The sequence below is a fragment of the Vanellus vanellus genome (assembly GCF_965231255.1).
Source record: "Vanellus vanellus genome assembly, chromosome: 15".
NCBI lineage: Eukaryota > Metazoa > Chordata > Aves > Charadriiformes > Charadriidae > Vanellus > Vanellus vanellus.
In genome coordinates, this window is record NC_138920.1 from 1,838,828 (window position 1) to 1,858,123 (window position 19,296).

The 19,296-nt window shown below is 58.5% G+C and overlaps 1 long non-coding RNA gene across 1 annotated transcript in view; it reads left to right on the top strand.

Moving 5' to 3' along the window:
- Positions 1 to 8,502: 8,502 nt before the first annotated feature.
- Positions 8,503 to 19,296, top strand: part of LOC309678097 — a 68,531-nt gene continuing 57,737 nt past the window's right edge. The window contains exon 1 of the long non-coding RNA XR_014269729.1: positions 8,503 to 8,591. This is a non-coding gene — a long non-coding RNA (uncharacterized lncRNA). The remainder of the gene's footprint in view (positions 8,592 to 19,296) is intronic.

Sequence of the window (19,296 nt, forward strand, 5' to 3'; positions counted from 1 at the left end):
TGACAGAGAACGGTGGGGGTTGGAAGGGCCCTGTGGAGCTCCCCCAGTCCCAGCCCCTGCCAGAGCAGGGTCACCTACAGCAGTTGCACAGGAGTGCGTCCAGGCGGGTTTGGAATGTGTGCAGAGTGGGAGACTCCCCCACCTCTCTGGGCAGCCTGTGCCAGTGCTCTGCCACCCTCAAAGGGAAGAAGTCCCTCCTTAGGTTTAGATGGAACTTCCTCTGCTCACGTGTGTTCCCGTTAACTCTTGTCCTGTCACTGGGCACCACTGGGCAAAGAGTGTTCCCATCCCCCTGGCACCCTGCCTTTAAGTATTTATAAGCATTGATAAGATCCCCCCTCAGTGTTCTTTTTTTCTAGACTAAAAAGCCCCAAATCCCTCAGGCTTTCCTCGTAAGAAAGACGCTCCAGTCCCCTCATCATCTTTTTCTGGAGCAGCTTTTTGCTGGACCCTCTCCAGTGGTTCCCTGTCCTTCTTCAAACAGGGAGCCCAGAACTGGACACAGTACTCCAGATGTGTCCTCCTCAGGGCAGAGCAGAGGGGGAGGTTGTCCTCTCTCCACCTGCTGGCCACACTCTTCTTGATGCGCCCCGGGATGCCGTTGGCCTTCTTGGCCAGCAGGGCACATTGTTGGCTCACGGTCATCCTGTTGTCCACCAGGACTCGCAGGTCCCTTTCCACAGAGCTGCTCTCCAGGAGGGCAGCCCCAACCTGTACTGGTGCATGGGGTTATTCCTCCCCAGAAGAGGAACATTCCCTTCTGTGGCTGCGTCTTGGATTCCTCGATGGGCAGCGTAAAGAGAGCTCTGTCTCTTGTGCAGGCCTTTTGCTCCCCGGGGCTGTGCTAAAGGAGTTGGGAGAGATTTGCCCATCACCGTCATAAGCACTGTGGCACCTCTGTACTGACAATTCCTCAGTCAGGAAAATTCCCGCGTTCCTTAGGTGTCAATAGAAAGGCGTTGGAAATCGGTGCAACTGCCATCTCTGGGACACAGTATGTGCTCTTGGTTTTGGAAAGAAGAATGTATTTACGTTCAACACTCGTCTGCCTTTCTCTTCGCACAGACTGAAGGACTTAGCGGCGCTTGAAGAAAAACACTCCTTCTTACAGCGTGAGTTGGTGGTCGCGAGAGAGGCACTGGAGGAATCGCACCTTCAGAGGGATCTGCTGCAGCGAGAGAAACGTGAGCTTAGCACGGCCCTGGAGAAGGTACGGTCACCTTGTGAGAGCAAGACCCCCCCAGATGCTGTTTGTGGCAGCAGAAGAGGGGGAACATGTTGTGGTCCTTCTTGGGGAGCGGTGCTGAGGCCACAGGGGCTCTTTGGGGTAGTTGTTCCCCCCGTGCTCATTGGGAGGGCTGAACTGGGGGTATGTCAGAGCCACGCAGGGGTGTGGAGCGTCCTCTGGAAGGCAGGGAATTTCTTGCCTCTGTTGTCACGTTGTTCTTCTGTCTGTGCAGGCAGAGCAGTCAGTGGCAGAGCTGAGAGGGGCTCAGAACGCGCTGAGTGCTGAACTCGCTGATCTGCGTGTGGCAACAGCCAACATGAGCAGTAGCAATGAAGCTCTGGCACTGGATAAAATGCGGCTGAAGAAAGTTGTGCTGCAGGTGAGCAGGGTAGGCAAAGGTCTTGGCAGATGTCTGTCTCCAGCTGCTGCTTCTTTTCAGAGCTCGTGCCCTCTGACAGTATGACTGACTGACGATGGAAATGTTGTTCCTTTTTCTGTCCGAGCCAAACCTTCTTCACAGTGAGTCTCAGCGTATTTGATTTGCTGTGTGCTTCTGTGCTTGCAGCTGGAGCGAGAGAATGAAGCTCTGTCGGGTGAAGTGGAGGAGCTGGAGAGAGCCAAGATCTCTGCCCAGGAGCAGCTGAGGCTGTGTGAGAGAAGAAATGAAGAGGTGTGCGCAGAGAAAGCGCAGCTGGAGCAGCTGCTGAAGAAAGCCGAGGAGCAGCAAGAGGGGCTGCGGGTAGAGCTGAGGATGGTGGCAGAGGAGAAGGAAGAAGCCCAGGAGAAGCTCATTGAGGTGAGACCAAAAACCTGGTGCTTGTGGGCGGGCGTTTGGCTGCGTGGCTCCGTGAAGCTGTGTCTGTTGGGTTGTGCAGTGGTTTTGCCAAGGAGAGACTCGGCAGCGCTGGAGGTGAGAAGGCTTTGTTTGCTTCATCGTGGAAAGGTGTTGGTGTGTTGCGGAGCTGTTCTGCAGCTCTGGGAGTTGTCCTGCGCTTCTGCAGCCCACAGCACAGGAGGCTGTGGAGCTCTTTCTCCTGTAGGCGCTTCAGCCGCGGCAGTGGGTGGCTCTGCCCAGAGGTGCCGAGAAAGGCCTCTCACTGTGTTTTGTCCCGCTTTCAGGTTCACGGCCAGCTAGAGTGGGCGAGCAGTGGCCTGGAGCAGTTGCGGCAGGAGTCCTCTGGCCAAGGGCAGGCACTGGCCGAGGTGTGCCAAGAGAAGGACTTGCTGGTGCGTGAGAAGGCTGCCCTAGAGGTGCGACTGGCAGCCACGGAGCGGGACAGACAAGGCCTTTCCGAGCAGCTGGCAGAGGCCAGGTAAAGGCAGGGAGGAGACCCTGGGCAGGGCAGGGTGTAGTGTCTGCAGAGATCACGGTGGTAATCATTCCTCGAGGATTTATTGCATCCTGTGTCCAGGCAGACCCCGTGGAGAAATTGTAGAGGGAAGGAACGAGATTCTGTGCTCCTGCTGTATCAGGTTTCTGAGATCAAATGTGACAAGTTCTGCTTTTCCAACAAAAAAAAAAGAGAAAGAAAACTTGAAAAAAGAAAAGGAAAAAACCATGGAGATGTTTGTCCACCTGTATGGTGTTTTTTAGAAGGCTCCTGAAGTGGCAGAGCTGTCCAAATGGTGTTTTAGAGATTGTCACCTTTTTGGACTTCTACACGTTCCCGTTCCCGAGCAGGTTGTTAGCCAGGCTGATAGACACCATTTGGATGCAGTGTGTTTCTTGAGAGCTGCTGCTTCTTCCGCGCTGCAGCTTCTCTTAGTTGATGCAGCTGAATTCTGTTTGGTCCATTATTGGGCTGTTCTGCAACGTTCAGCTCCAATTTTTGTCTGGAAGTCGCATCAGTTTAAAGAGAAGGATACGTGTTTCTCCTCTCTGATACTTCTTGTTCCTATAAAATGGAGTTGTGGTTTCTCAGCCGTGCTGCTCAGGAGCAAGAACCTCCTTTGTCTCCCTCTTGGCCATTTGCAGGTCAGTGAAGGAGACCCTGGAATCCCGCCTGTTTGAGGCTCAGCAGCGCTTATCGCAGCTGGAGATGGCCAGGAGTCATCTGGAAATGCAGCTGCACACAGTCACGCAGGCCAGGGAGGTGATCCAAGGTGAGAGGCTGGTGTTTGTGGAGCTGCCCCTGCCTGGGGAAGGTGGTATCCAACAGCTCTCTGTCCGCAGTGCTTCTGAGGAGTGAAGGAGCTGGAGAGAGATCCCTCCTACCCTGAAATCCAGGTGGCTTCAGGTCAGTAAAGTCCGAAGCGTTGTTTGTGCAGGCACTGAATCTGCTGTCTGTCCTGTTTGCAGGGGAGGTGAAGTGCCTCCGATGGGAGCTGGAAGCAGAGAGAGATCTCCTGAAGCGGGAACGGGAAAAGGCGGCGCGACAGCTCTGGCAGACAGAACAGCAGCATAAGGATAGGCTCAGACTTCAGGAATCTGATCACCAAGTGGAGATGAACAAACTCCTGCAAGACCTGGTAGGAAACAATGTGCTTCCGAATTCTTCCAGCAAGCTGTGTGGGCTGGCGTTAGGAGAACAGTAGCCTGAGGGTGTGAAATGGCAGCAGTCATCTGTCGTCGGCCACGTGGTGCTGGGCCAGGCAGCAGAGCCAATGGGTCGTGCTTGAAGGCACGTGAGGACCCCCAGGACTGTGCTGGGACAGTAGGTGCAGCCACAGAGTCAGCGTGGGCGTAAGGCATGTTCAACAGCAGGTTGGGTGGTCCCCACCCAAAGCACGGCAGCGAAGGGATAGGGTCTTTCCAGACTCCCGTCTGCCATGAAGTCGACTCCAAACATCGCTGCCAACTGCAGTCACGGCAGCTGCGTTCCTTTCTTTGTGCCCTTGGAGGGCTGAGAGAGGTATTGAAGCATATGGAACAGACCCCTTGTCCTGGTACTTGAGATGGTGGCCTGTCTTGTGGGTCGGGCATCAGGGTGCGGTCTCTTTCTGACCCGGCAGTCCATCTGCACCTTTTCATTGATGAAAAGAGCTTTGAAAAGAGAGACTCTGAGAGCAGAGAGAAATCCTGAGGAGAGAGGTGCTGGGAAAGAGGCAGCCATCAGAGAGGGGGAGGTACCATCTCCTTCTCTCCCACCTGCTGACCCTTCGCTGAAGTTCCTTGATAGGACCCGCTTTAGGGAGGGCCCAAAGCCACTGCTGTGCACTGTTGAGGAGGGGGGTTGTGGGACGGATGAAGCTTCACATAGTTTTGAGGAGCTTGGCTGGGACTTTATCTTGAAGTCTTTTCCCCCACTCATCAGGCGAGCGAGCGGGAAAGGCACCATTCAGAGCTGCGGGAGATGCTGGAGCGATGGCGGGAAGAGAAGGCAGAGACAGAAGAGGAGCACGCGAAGACGCTGTTTGAGATGAAGGAGAAAGTTGCTACTATGCAAGCTCAAGAGGAAGAGGAAGGAAGCAGAGCGGAAAATGCCAAGCAAGAGGTAAAGAGTGTGAAAGGGGAACTTGTGTGGTTCTTTGCAATGCTGGAGGTGTGGGAGATGGCTGGATATGGGGCTGCGTGGAGCATGCCCCCCGTGTTTTCTCCGTGGAATTTGGTGAGGAGAAAGGCGAGCAGGGCTGTCTCTGAGACTGGGAATGGGACGTCTCATGGGAAGCCACATAGGAAGGAAACAGCAGAAGAGGAGGGAGCCCCTCACCAGCAAGGCGAGACACTTGAGAAAAGCCGCACGTTTTCCTGTTAGATGACTAAGAGTTTGTGGGAGACTGAGTCCCAGACGGAGGGTGGATGGTCCGTGTTTATCCTGCCAGTCTCCCTTAGGAAGCGGTGTCTCCAAGGGGGCAGACAAGGAGCGAGGGGACCGGCAGCAGAGTGCTTGGAGAAGGCGTGAGCCGACGCGTCTTTGAGTCTCGGCACCCAGATTTTGTAGGGGAAGTTCCAACCCGTCTTCTGTGTGTTTTGTGCAGGTCCTGCTGGAAAAGGAGCGTGAGAAGAGTGCTGTGTTAGAGAGGCTACGGCAAAGGGAGGGAGAGCTGCGAGAAGCGTACCAGCAGGTGGAGCAGCTCAGGCAGGAGATGAAAGAGCAGCAAGAGAAGGGGCAGGTGAGTGTGAGGAGTGGGGGAGGTTGCAAGAAGAGGCGGTTGGCAAGTGGCCGTAAGCTGGGAGAGGCAGGTACGCGAGTGAGGGGCAGGAGGAAGGAGAGAAACCCAAAGTCCTGGATCCGAGGAGGCGAGGACTACTGCAGGCCCTGAAAGCCCAGAGCCTGGTAAGCTCCAGAGCTGAGCAAGAGGAAGGAGGGGTTCCTGTGGCAGCAGAGCTGGTGAGCAAAGCAGAAAGAAGTGGCTGAAGGAATGTGCTTTTGAGACGGACAGAGGAAAAAGCTGAGCCCGATGGCAGGTCCCAGTAACTGCTCTGCATTTGTTTTCACAGAACATGACAGAAAAGCTGCAAGCAGAGCTGCAGGAAGCTCAGAGTGCGATGAAGGCAGTGGAGAAGAGGCACAAGGAAGATCTCAAGACCATGAGAGAGGAGATGCAGATCCTCCATCAGCAGAGGGATGCCCTAGAAAACCAGGTGACTGCCACTGGAGAGGGAGTTCAGATTTCGGATGAAACCCAAAGATAGGTAGGTGGAATTGTTGAGTCTTTTCCTCCCTGTTTTGCAGCACGAACGAGACAGACTGCAAGCAGTTAAAGAAAAACGGGATTGGGAGCTAAAACGCCTTGAGCAGACTCTGACCAAGAAGGATGAAGAGATCGGGTCCCAGAGAGACAGAGTCAGGTCTTTAGAGAAGACTCTGGCAAGGAGGGAACAAGAGCTGAGGAGGCAGAGTGAACTCCTGAAGCAACTGACATTGGCTTTGCGATGGAAAGGTGACGACGAGACGCTAAAGAAACAACTCCAGAAACTGCGAAAATGGGAGGAAGAGGAAGCGGAGAAGACGAGAGTTCTCCAGGAGAGAGAGGGTCTCTTGCAAAGGCAGAAGGAGCTCACCCAGCAACTGGCAGATGAGCGGGAAGCAAAGCGGGAAGCAGTGGAGCGTGTGATTGCTGTTTTGAAGCAGACGGAAAGCAGAGAAATGGAATGGAAGGAGAAGGCACAAGCACTGACTGGTGCCCTTTCCAAGAGCGAAATGGCCAATGGGACTCTGAGGGAAGAAATCGCCGTCCTGCAGAGTATGGTTTCCGAGAGGGACAGGGACCGGTTCCATCTTCAGGTAGGCACTGTCACTGATCGTCCCTCTACTACAAAGTCTATGAAGGATTCTAAAGGTCTTTCCCATCAAGATACGGGAATGTATATTCCCATAAGTAGTTGACCGGCTTGTCAGTTGGGGGAGGGGAATGGGTTCTCTCCTCTCTCGGCAAGCTCAACCACCGTGTCGTGGTTAGGGATTGGCATGGAAAGGAAAGGGCAGAGCTGAGCAAACTCATGTACTAAACTGAGTAGAACTTTGTAAGGACGGCTGAAGGGCTGCGACAGTGCTGGTGCTTAGAGGATGCTCTGAGAGATGGAGATGTCTGAGGTACAGCTTTTCCAGGGTATTAAAGGAATGGAATTCGTACCATTGCCTGGTGAGGCTGGAGGCTTCGTTGGGCATCCAGGACGTGCTTGTGCCGCAGTCCAAAAAGCCCGGAGGCAAATTTGTGTGGATTTCTCCAAGCTGATCTGAGCCAGGTACTGCTGGCAGAACTGCTGCAACAGCCCGTCCTGCAAACTTGCCTGGGACCCTGCCCGTACTTTTAGCATTTTGTTAGTATATGGGTGTATAAATAATGCTGCTAAGGAAATACTGTATTTAGGCATTATACACTTCTGCATTACTTGAGAAATATTACTACCACCCTGATACGGATGATGACAGGTATTGTGTTCTGTTGATGGGAAGCAGAGAAGTGACAAGGGCAGGAAATATGAAAGCAATGGGAGATTTCAGTTGCATCCATCTCGATCAGGTATGCAACAGCGTTAGATGGGGCAATGCAGTTGCAGCCGTATGGATGGGTATGGTGCTGATATCAAGGCTACTTATAGAGGCTGTCAGAGATTGCTTCAAGGAGCAGCTCATCCAGAAACCCCGAGAGGGGAGGTGCCTCTTGAGTAGGCTCAGAGCAGTGCACAGGGCTTGGCTGATAACGTGCTTTTTTCCAAAGAGCAGTTCTGTAGTAATGATGTAACGGGTAAAGGGAAGGGAGAACAAACCCAGAGTATTTTATGACTGCAGAAATACGTGTTTCACCCACATCCTGCATGGTTGTTTGTCCAAGGACAGAGAGTGGAACTATGGGCAGGAGAGTTTATAGTGGAGGTCAAAAAGGATGACCAAAGTTGTTAAATAGCTTCCCTAAGAGGAACCTGTAAATGTGGAAATCTTGAAGATGGACAAGAATGGCTGAGAGAGGGAGCTGGAAATACTGCAGACCTTTGTAAAACCGTGAAGTGGTGGAATAGGAAATGAATGTTTCCGGTCTGTCTCTGAAGAGAATGGGGGACGTTAAACAAAACTAGCAGGCAGCGTGTCCAGAATAAACAACTCCAAGGTCCACAATTTCTCCAGGGTGATGTGGAGGAGGACCCCTAGGTAGGGAGTGTGTTGTTTTGGGACGTAACACTGTCCATTCCTGAGTCCGGTCACTCCCCGAGATGTGTCGATTGTGGCCCTTCTAACCTTTCTGTGGCACCAGCTCACGTGATGTCCCCTCTGAATTCCCAGCAGCCTATTGCAGAAGGGCAGCAGCTACCATGGCCCTCGGAGAAGAGACTCCTGTCGGAGCGGGTGGAATGTCTGGAGCGAGCAGTTGCAGAGCTGGACCTGGAGAAGACGGAGCTAAAGATCTACAACGCTGACCTGAGGAGGACTCTTGAGGAGGTAAAACAGGCTTTTGCTGCCTCTGCAAAGGCTCCCGGTCCCCTGGAAGACACCGCGTTTCCACCGACAGCACTTTGGAGTCCTCTGCTTGTTTCCTTCCCTCTGCCCCTTTCCCCCGTGGACACACACTTTTGTCTTTTCCCTCTCTCCTGGCACCCCGTTGCCTTCGCAGATGCACCTTCACTGCGGTACCCCCCTTCTTGCCCCAGGGCCCCCGTACACACACACACTTGGCGCTCTTGTGTCAGGAAGGGGCTCCTCTTGCTCTTTGTCTTCCATGGGCTACTTGGAGTGCTCTTTGCCCCCGGCGTTGTGGGGTGCAATGAAGAGTCTGTGAGCAGACAGCTCCTTGCCCTGATGTCCGGAGGTGCCTTTGCTCGTCGTTTGGTGGCAGGTTTCTGTGACCCTTTCTGCTATGCAACGTGCAGGTGGAGCGTGAGCGGAGGAGACTGAAGAGACATTGCAGAGGTCGGTCGCTGCCAGATGCAGGTGGAGTTTCTCTCGCTGAGGCTGAGCAGCCCGAGATGCCTGCTTCCAGCCAGGTGAGAACAGACCCTTCTTTGGTGGAGGCAGCTCTGGCCGTACGGAGGAAGGATCCAAATGCCAGTGGCAGCAGCCCCCAGGGTAGACCTCACAGAAGTTGAAGACAGATGATGGCCCTGACCAGAGTGGAGACCAAAAATAAATCCTTGCCTTTCCTTCACAGGAGGACTTCAACGCGCGCTGCCGTCGTTGAGTAGCTGAGTTGCAGAATCAGGTGAGGAGCAGGAAGGGTCTCCTCGAAAGCCGCTGTGTCTGTAGTGATGGGCACAACCTGGCTCGATGCCAGAGCCCGAGTTTGGTTTGGCTGTTGGGAAAGGAGTCCAGCAGGCAGTGGGAATATCCAGTGAGACACGTCTGTTGGCCTCAGCCAAACAGCATCATTCCCCGAGGTGTAGTCTCTGATGTGCCCACAGGTCAGGCAGGGTGGGAGAGGGAGTGGAGGAGACTCAGACAACTGGAACTGACCAGAGAAGAGAGGCTATGCGGAGTACGTTCCCCTTGAGTGTTCCTCATTTCGATGACCCTCCCTGTTTACCCTTTCCACGCGCTCGCTGCCAAGTTTCTAAACTAGATGATGACAGAAGAGCTCTTCAGTGCCCTGTGTAAGCAGCAGCCTCCTGCTGAGGAAGAAGCCTGTGGGACTGAGGGGGCAGCAGCGCAAATCTGTCTTTTAGAAAAAGGAGTGGGTTACTGAATGCTGTTGGAACCTCTGTCGTTCAGCAGGACCAAGTGTTTGTCGGGTCGGGCGTCAGAGGGTGCGTCTTCCCCCACAGCCCGCTACCGTGGAGCTCCGCATAGGCCCAAGTGCGTGGGCTTGTCTGAGCTCGGCCTTTTGCCTCTTTCAGCTGTCCTTTCTGCAGATGATGCCGGCACACGATGGCTGTGCCAAGACCAGCCCGAAGCTGTGAGAGCTTTGCTGAGAGCTGCCGAGTCCTGCGCAGCCGCGGTGGGGGAGCCCAAAGCTGCTGCTGCGGCGGCGGCAGAGACTCGGGAGCTGGGCTGAACCACCTTCTGCCGCGGAGCAGCTGCAGCATTGCGGGGTCCCGCTCTTGTGCCCTTCCCGGGAACGTGTTCTGTGTGGCTGTGGGCAAAGGGGGGCAGTTGTCCTGTTTTGGTTTGTCTTCGAGTCCCAGTGGAGTTTTGGATTCCTGTTAATAAAAGCCCTTTTGCACTGTTTTGGAAAGAGAAAGAGAGTGGTCAGTAAATATGTGGGAGGGGTGAGTGTGTGGGGTGCTGTGCACAGCTTCTGCGGACAGAATGGGCTGAGGATAATCTTTGCATATTGTGTACTGCTTTTGGGATCAGCGTTGGTTCTTTAGTGCTTTTCATGTTATTTATCTAATCTCACTCTATTAAATCTGTTTATAATTCAACTCCTGGATTTTCTTGTTTTCTCCCAAGTCCCTTTCTGAATAATAATAATAAATTGTGGGTTTCTCAAACCATAACGCACGCTGATCCCTTTAAGGGGAAATTGAGATTGTAACTGCTGAGGGAGTGGGGTTTGCCTTGGAGATGAGAGCAGGAACAGCCCCAGCATTGCCCTGCAGCCGTCTGGGGATGGAAGCAATCAGGAGCCACCTTTGGGCAGCAGAGCTGGGCTGGGGGATGGAGCCCCAGCCGGGCTGAGGTGCCCCATGCAAGCGCTGCGGGATGGGTGCTGGGGCAAGTGGAGGGAAGGGATGTGCTGGTAGCGTATCGCTGTGGACTCCTCAGAGAACCGCTGCTGGTGGGGGGATTCTGCCCAACACAGTGTTCCTTCCTGACCACTCAGTGGATAAAGAACTGGCTGGGTGGTCACACTCGGAGAGTGGCGGTCAACGGCTCGGTGCCCCAGTGGAGACCAGTGATGGGTGGTGTTCCTCAGGGGTCGGTAGTGGGACCCATGCTGTTCAACATCTTTGTCGGAGACACGGACAGTGGGATGGAGTGCACCCTCAGCAAGTTTGCTGCTGATACCAAGCTGTTTGGCAAGACAGACACACTGGAGGGGAGGGATGCCATCCAGAGGGACCTGGACAGGCTGGAGGGGTGGGCCCACGCCAACCTCATGAAGTTCAGCAAGGCCAAGAGCAAGGTGCTACATCTGAGTTGGGCAATCCCAAGCACAAACACAGGCTCAGTTGGGAATGGCTGGAGAGCAGCCCTGAGGAGAAGGATCTGTGTGTGCTGATTGATAAGAAGCTCAACATGAGCCGGCGATATGCAATCGCAGCCCCACAGGCCAACTGTATCCTGGGCTGCATCAGAAGAAGTGTGGCCAGCAGGTCGGGGAAGTGATTGTGCTCCTCTCCTCCTGTCTCGTGAGACCCCACCTGGAGTACTGCCTCCAGCTCTGGAGTCCCCAATATAAGAAGGACATGGAGCTGTTGGAGCACGTCCAGAGGAGGGCCACAAAGATGATCTCAGGGCTGGAGCAGCTCTGCTGGGAGGACAGGCTGAGAGTGTTGGGGTTGTTCAGCCTGGAGAAGAGAAGGCTCCAGGGAGACCTCACTGTGGCCTTCCAGTCCATAAAGGGGCTGCAGGAGAGCTGGGGAAGGACTATTTACTAGGGCATGTAGCGATAGGACGAGGGGGAATGGCTTTAAACTGGAAGAGGGGAGTTTTAGACTAAATATTAGGAAGACATTTTTCACTTTGACGGTGCTGAAGCACTGACCCAAGTCTATCTGTGCACATAAGTCTGTTTCATTTGCCCCAAGGGGGAACATAAAAATTCCCCCATGTTCCTGTAATGATGCAGCCCCTTCAGGGGTCGTCCCCATCGCCCACGGCGCAGGCGGCACCCTGAGCACCTGTTGCCATGGCCCGTGTTCCATCCACAACTGCCAGTGCCCAACGAGTCCAGTGCAGCGCATCTCCCTGCTCCCCCCGCAGCCCTTCTCCCCTGCTCCTGACACCTCGCACCCCCGACCCAGCCCTTCCCGCCTGTTCCCATCCGCTCACTCCCCTCTCTCTGCTGCTATCAGGGTGGCACTGTGGAGGCCCCCAGGAAGAGGAGGCTTGTTCTGCTGCTGGTATGGCACCGCCACAGGGACGTGGGCACCCTCTCACTGCCCGGGCAGGCTGGAGCAGGCAGGGATGGGGTGGGATGGGGACCCTGCTCTGGGGAGCTCGAGGGGCAGGAGCTTGGCTTGGCCTCTCCACACAGCCTTGCAAGGCCACGGGCTGGGAGAAGCCCTTCTGTGCTGCCGGTGCCCTGCTGCAACGGAGCATCCCTGGGTGGCGGACCTGTACACAGGGGAGCCCCAGGTGCCCAGGCTCACTCCGCAGGGATGCTCGCCAGGAGCAGCCAGGTCCTGCCCGCAGCCTGAGCTGTTGCCTCCTCTGCCCCTTTCCAGGCTGGATCCATGGGACCTGCAGTGCCTGCCAACAGCGTGGCTTTTGGAAGAGAGGAAGAGATGGAAGTGGACGTGGTGGTAGAGTTAGAGGTAGAGATGGAGGTGGACATGGAGATGGAGGAGAAGATGGAGGTGGAGGGTGAGACGGACGAGGAGATGGAGGTAGATGGGTGTACAGACGAGCAGATGGAAGTAGATGAAAAGACAGAGGAGGAGACGCCCATGGAGATAGACCAGCCAGCAGCAGGACAGGCATGTGCTCCCCATCCACTGCTCGCAGGGAGGGTCGCCTGCCACCAGGCTGGGGCTGGGGCTGGGGCTGGGGTGGGTGGTCCCTGCTTGCAGGGACGCTGTGCCCGGTGCCCTCGTCCTGGCAGCAGAAACTCCACCACTGCGCTGCTATGAGCACCCATCTGCTTTGGGAAGGCAGCGGTTCCTTAGGGCCGGGCAAGCCCAGTCTCCCCCGAAGCCCAGCCGGGGCTCAGTGCTGGTGGCACAGTCCCACTCTCCCCAGCGTGTCCTGGGGCTGTGGCACAGCGAGTGCCCATCGGCGCCAACCCCGACCCAAAGCAGCTGCTGCCGCGGAGCCGCCTCGGGACCCCCCAGCTCTGCCAGGAGAGGGGCTGCTCGTTAGCCAAACGACCGTGCCGCTTGCTTTCCTTGCAGGGCCAGCAGAGATCCGGGGACCGGCGGCAGAGGAGGGGATGTAAGAAGAGGAAGATCTGTAAATAGTTTGTGTTCGAGTTGTTTTTTTTTAAAGAGTTGTTGTTTGAGGGGCTTTTTAGGTAGTTGTTGTTTGAGTTGTTTGTTTGTTTGTTTGTTTTTTGTAAAGAGTTGTAAATAGTTCTGTTGGAGTTGTCTTTTGTAAATAAAGCGTTTTCTTCCTGTCTCTCAGCCCCAAGCTCCCGCGGCATTGGCTCGGGGCACCCGTGGCCTTTCCAGAGTGGTGGTTCCCAGCAGCTCTGGGTTCCCGGGGCTGGAGGGGGCTGGGAGTGCTGGCACGGCCGCCCCGCGGGCAGGGGGTCCCTGTGCAGAGAGGGGGTCCCGCTTACGGAGGTGAGGGCACTGGGCGGCAGCGGGGTTCCCGGGCTGCTGGAGAGCGGTGTCCCCGGGGCGCTCGTTAGCCGCGGCCCCGCCCCCTCCTTAATTAGCCGCTGCTTAGCGGCGGGCGGGGAGCGCTGCGGGCCATGGGGGTGCGGGCGGCGGCAGCGGCGCCCGAGCCCGGCCTGAGGCGGCGGCGGGGGGGGGGGCCACGGCCGTGCTGCTGCTGGCCCGGGGTGAGGCTGCCCGGGCGGGGGTCGGGATGTGGGGTGCCCGGGCGGGGGTGGGGGGTGCCCCGGCTGGGGAGGGGCCGCTTCCCCGCTGGCACCGGGGGTGTGCAGGCGGGGGGCCGGGCGGGATCCCTTCTCTACTTCTCTCCCTCCCGCCGGGGTCGGGGCTGTGCGTCTCTCCCCGGTGGGTCCTGGCTACCGGTGCTGAGCTGGCCGGGGGAAGGAGCCGCTCTCCCGGGAAGGCTCCGGTGAATCTGCCCTTAAGCCGAAACTTGCCCCGTACTGAATGTGCTTTCTGAGTATTAATGCATTCCCGATAAATGTATTTTAGTCAATGTTTCGGTTACAGGTAAGCGGTCCCTGGCTACATAACCCTCTCTTCTACATTTATTATGGCTTACGGAGAGACAGTCCCTTCTGGGGAGGGTGTTCTTGAGAGGACAAGTGGTGCTCTGTCCGTTGGTCCCATTCCACTTCATTGCAGAGCTGCAGAAAAAGCTCCACTGGTGTTTGCACCGCGGGTGAAGATCCCCGATGTGGTTCCCCCCGATTCGGGGCCACCTCCTCCTGCCCCGCTTCTCCCCGCGCCCCGCTCGCAGCCGGGGCCGGTCCCACCGCAACCCGGGAGGGAAACGGGGCAGTGTGTCCCCCCGCGCCCGTCGGGGTTTCGCAGCGGAGCCTTCCGCAGAGCTGCGGCCCTTCCGCCGCCTTCCCCGGGCGACGGCCCCGCGGCCCGGGCCCTCTCGCCCGCTGTCCCCGGCTCTCCCCGGCACTCCCTGTCTTGTGCCCTTCCCGGGAACGTGTTTTGTGTGGCTGTGGGCAATGGAGGGGGGCAATTGTCCTGTTTCGGTGTCTCCGAGTCCCAGTGGGGCTTTGGATTCCTGTTAATAAAAGCCCTTTTGCACTGTTTTGGAAGGAGAAAGGCAGTGGTCGGTAAATACGTGGGAGGGGTGAGTGTGTGGGGTGCTGTGCACAGCTTCTACGGACAGAATGGGCTGAGGATAATCTTTGCATATTGTGTACTGCTTTTGGGATCAGCGTTGGTTCTTTAGTGCTTTTCATGTTATTTATCTAATCTCACTCTATTAAATCTGTTTATAATTCAACTCCTGGATTTCCTTGTTTTTTCCCAAGTCCCTTTCTAAATAATAATAAATTGTGGGTTTCTCAAACCATAACACACGCTGATCCCTTTAAGGGGAAATTGAGATTGTAACTGCTGAGGGAGTGGGGTTTGCCTTGGGCATGAGAGCAGGAACAGCCCCAGCATTGCCCTGCAGCTGTCTGGGGATGCACCTTTGGGCAGCTTAGCTGGGCTGGGGGATGGAGCCACAGCCGGGCTGAGGTGCCCCTTGCAACCGCTGCAGGATGGGTGCTGGGGCAAGTGGATCAAAGGGATCTGCTGCTGACGCAGCGCTGCGGACTCCTCAGAGAACTGCTGATGGCGGCACGACTCTGCCCAACACAGTGTTCCTTCGTGAACACTCAGCGGATAAAGAACGGGCTGGACGGTCACACTCAAAGAGTTGTGGTCAACGGCTCGCTGTCCAAGTGGAGACCAGTGATGCATGGCGTTCCTCAGTGGTCGGTACTGGGACCTGTGCTGTTCAACATCTTTGTCGGAGACACGGACAGTGGGATGGAGTGCACCCTCAGCAAGTTTGCTGCTGATACCAAGCTGTGTGGCGAGGTAGACACGCTGGAGGGGAGGGATGCCATCCAGAGGGTCCTGGACAGGCTGGAGGGGTGGGCCCATGCCAACCTCATGAAGTTCAACAAGGTCAAGTGCAAGGTGCTACATCTGGGTTGGGCAATCCCAAGCACAAATACAGGCTTGGTGGTGAATGGCTGGAGAGCAGCCCTGAGGAGAGGGACCTGTGTGTGCTGATTGACAAGGTCTACATGAGCTGGCGATATGCAATCACAGCCCTTAAGGCCAACTGTATCCTGGGCTGCATCAGAAGAAGTGTGGCCAGCAGGTCGGGGAAGTGATTGTGCTCCTCTCCTCCTGTCTCGTGAGACCCCACCTGGAGTACTGCCTCCAGCTCTGAGTCCCCAATATAAGAAGGACATGGAGCTGTTGGAGCACGTCCAGTGGAGGGCCACAAAGATGATCCGAGGGCTGGAGCCCCTCTGCTGGGAGGACAGGCTGAGAGAGTTGGGGTTGTTCAGCCTGGAGAAGAGAAGGCTGCGGGGAGACCTTATTGTGGCCTTCCAGTCCATAAAGGGGCTACAGGAGAGCTGGGGAAGGACTATTTACTAGGGCATGTAGCGATAGGACGAGGGGAAATGGCTTTAAACTGGAAGAGGGGAGACTTAGACTAAATATTAGGAAGACATTTTTCACTTTGAGGGTACTGAAGCACCGACCCAAGTCTATCTGTGCACATAAGTCTGTTTCATTTGCCCCAAGGGAGAACATAAAAATTCCCCCATGTTCCCTGTAATGCTGCAGCCCCTTCAGGGGTCGTCCCCATCGCCCACGGCGCAGGCGGCACCCTGAGCACCTGTTGCCATGGCCCGTGTTCCATCCACAACTGCCAGTGCCCAACGAGTCCAGTGCAGCGCATCTCCCTGCTCCCCCCGCAGCCCTTCTCCCCTGCTCCTGACACCTCGCACCCCCGACCCAGCCCTTCCCGCCTGTTCCCATCCGCTCACTCCCCTCTCTCTGCTGCTATCAGGGTGGCACTGTGGAGGCCCCCAGGAAGAGGAGGCTTGTTCTGCTGCTGGTATGGCACCGCCACAGGGAAGTGGGCACCCTCTCACTGCCCGGGCAGGCTGGAGCAGGCGGGGATGGGGTGGGATGGGGACCCTGCTCTGGGGAGCTCGAGGGGCAGGAGCTTGGCTTGACCTCTCCACACAGCCCTGCAAGGCCACGGGCTGGGAGAAGCCCTTCTGTGCTGCTGGTGCCCTGCTGCAATGGAGCATCCTTGGGGGGGGGGGTACCTGTACACAGGGGAGCCCCAAGTGCCCCGGCTCACTCCGCAGGGATGCTCGCCAGGAGCAGCCAGGTCCTGCCCGCAGCCTGAGCTGTTGCCTCCTCTGCCCCTTTCCAGGCTGGATCCATGGGACCTGCAGTGCCTGCCAACAGCGTGGCTTTTGGAAGACAGGAAGAGATGGAAGTGGACGTGGTGGTAGAGTTAGAGGTAGAGATGGAGGTGGACATGGAGATGGAGGAGAAGATGGAGGTGGAGGGTGAGACGGACGAGGAGATGGAGGTAGATGGGGGTACAGACGAGCAGATGGAAGTAGATGAAAAGACAGAGGAGGAGACGCCCATGGAGATAGACCAGCCAGCAGCAGGACAGGCATGTGCTCCCCATCCACTGCTCGCAGGGAGGGAGGGTCGCCTGCACCAGGCTGGGGCTGGGGCTGGGGCTGGGGCGGGTGGTCCCTGCTTGCAGGGACGCTGTGCCCGGTGCCCTCGTCCTGGCAGCAGAAACTCCACCACTGCGCTGCTATGAGCACCCATCTGCTTTGGGAAGGCAGCGGTTCCTTAGGGCCGGGCAAGCCCAGTCTCCCCCGAAGCGCAGCCGGGGCTCAGTGCTGGTGGCACAGTCCCACTCTCCCCAGCGTGTCCTGGGGCTGTGGCACAGCGAGTACCCATCGGGGCCAACCCCGACCCAAAGCAGCTGCTGCCGCGGAGTGGGCTCGGGACCCCCCAGCTCTGCCAGGAGAGGGGCTGCTCGTTAGCCAAACGACCGTGCCGCTTGCTTTCCTTGCAGGGCCAGCAGAGATCCGGGGACCGGCGGCAGAGGAGGGGATGTAAGAAGAGGAAGATCTGTAAATAGTTTGTGTTCGAGTTGTTTTTTTTTAAAGAGTTGTTGTTTGAGGGGCTTTTTAGGTAGTTGTTGTTTGAGTTGTTTGTTTGTTTGTTTGTTTGTTTTTTGTAAAGAGTTGTAAATAGTTCTGTTGGAGTTGTCTTTTGTAAATAAAGCGTTTTCTTCCTGTCTCTCAGCCCCAAGCTCCCGCGGCATTGGCTCGGGGCACCCGTGGCCTTTCCAGAGTGGTGGTTCCCAGCTGCTCTGGGTTCCCGGGGCTGGAGGGGGCTGGGAGTGCTGGCACGGCCGCCCCGCGGGCAGGGGGTCCCTGTGCAGAGAGGGGGTCCCGCTTACGGAGGTGAGGGCACTGGGCGGCAGCGGGGTTCCCGGGCTGCTGGAGAGCGGTGTCCCCGGGGCGCTCGTTAGCCGCGGCCCCGCCCCCTCCTTAATTAGCCGCTGCTTAGCGGCGGGCGGGGAGCGCTGCGGGCCATGGGGGTGCGGGCGGCGGCAGCGGCGCCCGAGCCCGGCCTGAGGCGGCGGCGGGGGGGGGGCCACGGCCGTGCTGCTGCTGGCCCGGGGTGAGGCTGCCCGGGCGGGGGTCGGGATGTGGGGTGCCCGGGCGGGGGTGGGGGGTGCCCCGGCTGGGGAGGGGCCGCTTCCCCGCTGGCACCGGGGGTGTGCAGGGGGGGGCCGGGCGGGATCCCTTCTCTACTTCTCTCCCTCCCGCCGGGGTCGGGGCTGTGCGTCTCTCCCCGGTGGGTCCTGGCTGCCGGTGCTGAGCTGGCCGGAGGAAGGAGCCGCTCTCCCGGGAAGGCTCCGCTGACTCTGCCCTTAAGCCGAAACTTGCCCCGTACTGAATGTGCTTTCTGCGTATTAATGCATTCCCGATAAATGTATTTTAGTCAATGTTTCGGTTACAGGTAAGCGGTCCCTGGCTACATAACCCTCTCTTCTACATTTATTATGGCTTACGGAGAGACAGTCCCTTCTGGGGAGGGTGTTCTTGAGAGGACAAGTGCCGCTCTGCCTGGTGGTGCGACTCCACTTCATTGCAGAGCTGCAGAAAAAGTCCAACGGCTCCACTGGTGTTTGCACCGCGGGTGAAGAGCCCCGATGTGGTTCCCCCCGATTCGGGGCCACCTCCTCCCGCCCCGCTTCTCCCCGCGCCCGTCGGGGTTTCGCAGCGGAGCCTTCCGCAGAGCTGCGGCCCTTCCGCCGCCTTCCCCGGGCGACGGCCCCGCGGCGCCGGCCCTCTCGCGCGCCGGCCCCGACTCCCCCCGGCACTCCGCTCGCGGGGCCCGTTTGCCCCCGCGCCCCCCCTCGCGGGCCCCCAACGTCGGCCGGGGCCGGGAACGGTCTCCGAGCGGAGCTCGCCGGAGCAAAGGGCGGCCGCGGCGGCCTCTCCCCCGCGGCAGCACCCTCAGCCCGCAGCCAGGAGGGCAGCGCCCGGCGCCACAGCGCGGCCCCGAGCCAGCCCGCCTCTCCCGCCCCGCCGCCCGGCTCCCGGTGGCGCCCGGCGGGCAGGGGGAGCCGCTCCGCCCGCCCCGGCAGGCGCCGGGCCGCGGTCCGCCGGGCCGGCCGCGGAGCAGCCCCCGCCGCGGGGCCCGTCGGGCGGCGGAGCCCGGCTGGCGAGCGGGGGCATGGCGGCGCCGAGCCGGGCCTCCCTGCAGCGCCGGCTGCAGAGCTCGCAGGAGGCGCAGCACCGGCAAGCGGTGCTGGTGCGGCAGCTGCAGGCGAAGGTGAGGAGCGGGGGCGCCCGCCCGGGGGGAGCTGCCCGGGGCCGGGCCGCGGTGGCGGGGCCCGCAGAGGGCACTCGGCGGCGGAGCCCTCGGGGGGCGAAGGCGCGGCCCCGGCGGGGCCCTCCCCGGGCCCGGGACGGCGCCGAGCCCGGAGCTCGGCGGAGGGAGGCCCCGGGAGCCGCCCCGCTCCGCCCGGCCCGGCCCGGCCCGGCCCGGCCCGGCGTGGTGGGCGCCCGGCCCTGCCGCGGGCACCCCCGAGCCTCCCGGCGGGGCTCCGTCGTCCTGGAGGGAGGCGAAGCTTCCCGGGAGATGGGCAGCGCTGCGGCATGTGCTGGGCTGAGGGCAGAGCCGGGGCGGGAGGAGCCCGCTCGCTGCCCGGCTGCCTCCGCTCCTCTTCACGGCGGCTCTCCCTCCCTCCCTCCCTCCCTCCAGCTCCTGCGGTACCGCACTCGCTGGCGAGAGCTGGAGCAGCGGCTGGAAGGCGGCGGGGTGAGTGTGCGGGGCGCTGCGGGAGGATGGTGCGCGTGGCGTTGGGTGGCGCGGGCAGAGAGAGAAGCTCTCCGTGGGAGAGGACAGCGAGCTGCTGCGAGCG